General features: G+C 34.2%; 1 non-coding gene across 1 annotated transcript; it reads right to left on the reverse strand.

The window, feature by feature from the left end:
- Window positions 1–3,283: 3,283 nt before the first annotated feature.
- Window positions 3,284–3,447, reverse strand: LOC114491270. Its single transcript, XR_003684065.1, has one exon. It is a non-coding gene; the product is annotated as a U1 spliceosomal RNA (small nuclear RNA).
- Window positions 3,448–5,672: the final 2,225 nt, after the last annotated feature.

A 5,672-nucleotide genomic window follows, 5' to 3' on the forward strand; every position in this document is an offset into this window, starting at 1 on the left:
ACAAAATTGACAAACCATTAATCTGATGCATCAAGAAAAAAAAAAGAGAGGATCCAAATAAAATCAGAAATGAAAGGAGAACTAACAACTGATACCCCAGAAACACAAAGGATTGTAAGAAATTACTATGAATAATTATATGCCAAGAAATTGGACAACCTTGGTGAAATGAATACATTTCTAGAAACATACAATCTTCCAAAACTGAATCAAGAAAAAGCAGAAAACTTGATTAGACCAATGACAACTAGCAAAATTGAAGCAGTAATCAAAAACACCTGGCACACAAAAGCCCTTAACCAAATTGCTTCACAGGTGAATTTTATCAAACATTCAAAGAACTAACACTTATATTTCTCAAACTATTCCAAAAAATTCAAGAGGAGGGAAGATCCCAAAGTCTTTTTATGAGGCTAGTATTATGTTAAGAACTAGTTAAAGACACAACAAAGAAATAAAATGACAGGCCACTATCTCTGATGAACATAGATGCTAAAATTCTCAACAAAATATTAGCAAACTGGATCCAGCAATACATTAAAAAGATCATACACCATGATCAAGTGGGATTAATTCCAGGGATACAAGGATGTTACAATATTCACAAATCAATAAATGTAATACATCACATGAACAAAATGAAAGACAAAAATCACATGATCATATAAATAGATGCTGAAAAAGTATTTTGTCAAATTTAGCACCACTTATGATAAAAACACCCAACAAAGTGAAAATGTGGGAACACATGTCAACATAATAAAAGTCATATTTAAAATATCTACAGCCAATATCTTACTCAATGGGCAAAAACTAAGTGTTTCCCTTAAGATCAGGGACAAGACAAAGTTGTCTGCTTTTACCACTCTTATTTAACATAGTACTGGAAGTTCTAGCCACAGTGATCAGATAAGAAGTAGAAATAAAAGGCATCCAAATTGGAAAGGAGGAAGTAATGCTGTCATTATTCACAGCTGACATGATAGCATGCATAGAAAACTATGTAGTCTCCACCAAAATCTACTGGACCAAGTAATTGAATTTGGAAACATACTGGGATACAAATTCAATATTCAGAAATTGGTGGTATTTTTGTACACTAACAGTGAACTATCATAAAGAGAAACTGGGAAAAAAAATCCAATTTCCTATAGTAAAAAAAATAATAAAGCACCTAGGAATAAATTTAATCAAGGAGGTAAAAGAACTATACTTGGAAAACTATAGAACACTGAATAAAGAAATTGAGGAAGACACAAATAAATGGAAGCATATACCATGTTCATGGATTGGAAGAATTAAAATCATTAAATTGTCCCTACTACCCAAAGCAACCTATAGGTTCAACACAATCCCTATAAAAATACCAATGGCATATTTCACAGATCTAGAACAAGTATTTCAAAATTTTACATGGAACCAAAAAAGACTCCAAAGAGCCTCAACAATCTTGAGAAAGAAAAACAAATCAGGAGGGATTACAATACTTGATATCAAACTATACTATAATACTACTATAATCAAAAGCATGGTACTGGCATAACAATAGACAATAGATCAATGGAACAGAATAGAGAGTCCAGAAATACACCTATGTCTCTATGGCCAATTAATATTTGACAAAGGGAGCATGAGCATAGTGTTGGGAGTAAAAACAGTCTCTTCAGTAAATGGTGTTGGGAGAACTGGACTGTCACATGCAAAAAAATGAATGTAGACTACCAGCTTATACTCTACACCAGAATAAACTAAAACTGGATAAAAGACTTAAATATAATTATGATACCACAAAATCCTAGCAGAAAGCATAGGCAGTAAAGTTTCAGATATCCCACATAACAATATGTCTGCCAATTTATCTTTTAGGGAAAAGGAAATAAAAGAAAAATCAAACAAATTGACTACATTAAATTAAAAAGCTTCTGCATGGCTAAAGAAATCATCATCGAAATGAAAAGAGAATCAACTGGGAGAACATATTTGCCATGATACAGTGGACAAAGTTTTAATCTCCACAATACATAAAGATTCATATGACTCCACACCAGGAAGACAACATCCAATTAAAAATGGACAAGGGACCCAAATAGATATTTCTCCAAGGAGGACATACAGAGGGCCCATAGACAGATGAATAAATGCTCAAATCATTAGCATCAGAGAGATGCAATTTAAACCACAGTGAGATATCACTTCATACTTGCCAAAATCACTATCATTAATATATCAGCAAACATTGCTGGCACGGGTATGGGGAAAAGGGAACTCTAGTGCTTTATTGGTAGGAATGCAAATGGTGCAGCCAGTGTGTAAAACAGTATGGAATTTCCTTAAAAAATTAAATATGGAACTGACTTTTGACCCAGCAATACCACTGCTAGGAATGTATCCTAAGAATCCCAAAACACCCATTCTAAGGAATTTATGCACCCTTATGTTCATAACAGTGTGTTTTATAATAACTAGTGCTGGAAACAGCCTAAGCAGCCATCAGTAGATTGAATAGATAAAAAAAAAAAAAAAAACCAACAACTGTGGTATATTTACACAATGAAATACTACACAGCAGAAAAGAAGAAGGAATTCTTACCTTTTGTGACAGCATGTATGGACCTGAGGACTAATATGTTAAGTGAAATAAGCCAGATGGTGAAAGACAAATATCATATGATCTCACTTAGAGAGGAATCAAATGAACAAGATAAACTAATGAGCAAAAAAAGAACAATGGTACAGAATTATGGAACAGTCTGACACTGGTAAGAGGGGTGAAGAAAGGTGGGGACTGTTTCAAAGAACATGAAGGAATTGGTCAAAAGACATGTATGAAGAACTTATGGAAATGGAGAACATGAAGAACAGTGTGGGCATTGACTATGGAAGTGGGGGGCAGGCTGGGCAGAGGGAGGTGAAAGGGGGAAAACTGGGACAACTATAACAGCATACACAATGGCATTGTTAAAAAAAGATATGAGGGACTGTTGAAGATGATTGAGAAAAGACTTCTGAATTTGGCAAAATCTCAGTAGGTGACAGATTATAGCATGACCTTCTTCAGCATCCTTTGTCATCTTTTAATTTTATGTTGGGATTTCTTTTGTGCTCTGAAAAACATTTGACTGGAGTTACAAATGTAAGTTATGTCACTTTGTTCCTCAATTAGCACTGTGCTCCAGTTCCCAGACACACCATATTCTTCACATGAATGAGTTATCTTTAGTTTGTTTCTTTAGTTTTTTTTTTTTGTTTTGTTTTTCTTTTCTTTTGTTTTGCTTTTTTTAACTAGGGGCAAGTGCAAATGCCATACCCCACTACCATAAATTATACAGTCGAATTTCCCACCTTTGGGGAAATTGCAGGGGTCAGCACATCTGGAGAGCAATGGATAAGCCTTAGCCTGGGAAAACCACCTTCACAATTATGGTATCTCCCCTGCCAGGTATCTTTATTTATTTTTAAATAAGGTCCTTAAGGGAACCAGCGCCATAAATTATTTTTTTCAGTGGCATTTTTTAATTTTATTGTTTCATGGACCATATAATTGTGTAAAGTGATATTAGCTTTTTTTCCTTAGCACTATCTTCCATAGACTCCTATACATCTGTAGTGATGGTCCTCTATGTCAAAAAGGAAGAAAAAATTTCCTTTATCATGATGCAACTCTATAAAAATTCATTCTGAGATGTCAATTAAAATATGCAACGGCACTATAAGTGAATAATTTGTATTTACATACGTGTGGCTTTTCCCTGTCAAGGAGAAGCATTATAATTGTCCTTTTAATCATCACATTCCACTCTCTGCAGTAAAGTCAGATTGAGTTGTTTTGCTGACAAAATTGTATAATTCTGACAAACAGACTTTCAAAGTCGCATTTCAAGAAGCTGAACTCACTGTTTATAATAGATCAGGGCACTGGAGCTGGAACTCACGTTTAAGAATAAAGGCTACTTAGCAGTGCAACTATTCTTTATTTTAATTTGTGCTTGAGAAGCTTTGTGAAACCTGGCATTTAAAATTAAGGATAAGACATTTTTTCCCATCATTTCCGTTTCATCATATGCAATGCTTGATTACAATGTAGCTTACTTAAAACTGCAAACCCTCTAAATTATGGTGTTTGTTTATAGCCTGTTGAGAGGGAAATTAGATACAGGACTCCTGTCTTCTGTTAATGGGAGTTGCATGCCTAATTCCCTTAGAAAGCTGAAACAAATGTATGCTTATGAGTCAGCATTACTGGGTTTTCTAGGTCTTTACCTTTTAAAAGTGTCACTAGTCTGAATAATAGCCAATCCCCTTGGTTACTCAAAACCAAGTCCCGGCTACTGAATTTGGAAGCTCATGGATTTCAGCTTTCACAGATAACCTAAACTGTCCTCAAATGTGAATACTCCCATTTGTTACTGTCTTTTATTCATTTAGGATTGCTGATTTAAGAAACATTCAAACCTGTAAAAATTTTTATGACTTTATCTGAGCCAGTTGCTCAGATTTGCACCTTATTTTACATATCAAAATCAAAGGAGAAGATATAAGGGGGTTACATGAAATTCACTGGTGGTAGATTAGGGAGACCGGGGAAGGCAAATCAAGAAAACCTCTGAGCTTGTATAAAAAGTAAAATGAATAGACACATACTTCTTTTATATATCAATGGGTACATGATAGTTAACAGTGAATATTTACAGCAGGTAGAGATGGTAGCAGGGAACATGATAACAAGGAGGGGGTCTGTGGTCCCTGCTTTAGTGGAGTTGTGCCCTGAGGGGTCCGGAGAAAGACGATTACTCTGACTCTCCAAAGGCTATTGTAGGTTGTAGATGGAAAAAGACGATAGACAGGCTCAGTTAAAGTAAAGATTAACCTTAACTGAGATATCAGTTTAAGACTTGACTACCCATCAAGACTTGTTTTTAACTGAAAAGATTTAATTTCAGACCATCCTACATGGTGACTTTAAGTCCCTGAGTTTGTCAACCCACTGTGCAGATTTCCTCTGAGCTTGTCAGCTTTAGTGTGTGGCCCCTTTTTCATCCACAGGATAAAATTCATCTTCCCAAACTGCTCAGTATTTATGTTTTTACCTTACATTTTTATACTGAAAAGGTAATATTTATTAGGTATTGAGATAATTTTTTAGGATTCATTATTTTTCAAATGTTTTAGTCTTTATTTGAATACTAAGAAGTTTATAATTTTTTTTTATGCATTTTCTCTAATTACACCATTAGAAAGTATTATTTCTTGCAGGCAAAATGATCTAAAACAATTCTGTGTTCTGTGTTTGCATTACTGAAGTATCTGCTGCTAATAATATTATCTGTTATTAATTGCTGAGTTTTTATTTGCATGAAAACTTCATGAGAAAAGACATTTTTTTTCGGTTGAAGATGATGCTGTAAAAATATTTTCAAAATCAAGAAGAACTTTAAAAACAGCTAATCTGTGTTATTCACTTCAATCAAAGATTCCATTTTGTTGATTTTATGGAGGGGGGAGAATTTTAAAATATGTTTAAATTAAAAGCCAATAATAGGAAAGGTGATTTTTTAAATCATCAGAGCCAGCTATTGTCTGTTACTCAAAATGTGGCCTCACCTGAGAGCTTGCTAGATATGTGAAATCTAGTCTCCGCTTTACTACTTTTAGATCTGTAGACTACTAATTTC

The sequence above is a fragment of the Phyllostomus discolor genome, chromosome 2, assembly GCF_004126475.2.
Source record: "Phyllostomus discolor isolate MPI-MPIP mPhyDis1 chromosome 2, mPhyDis1.pri.v3, whole genome shotgun sequence".
NCBI lineage: Eukaryota > Metazoa > Chordata > Mammalia > Chiroptera > Phyllostomidae > Phyllostomus > Phyllostomus discolor.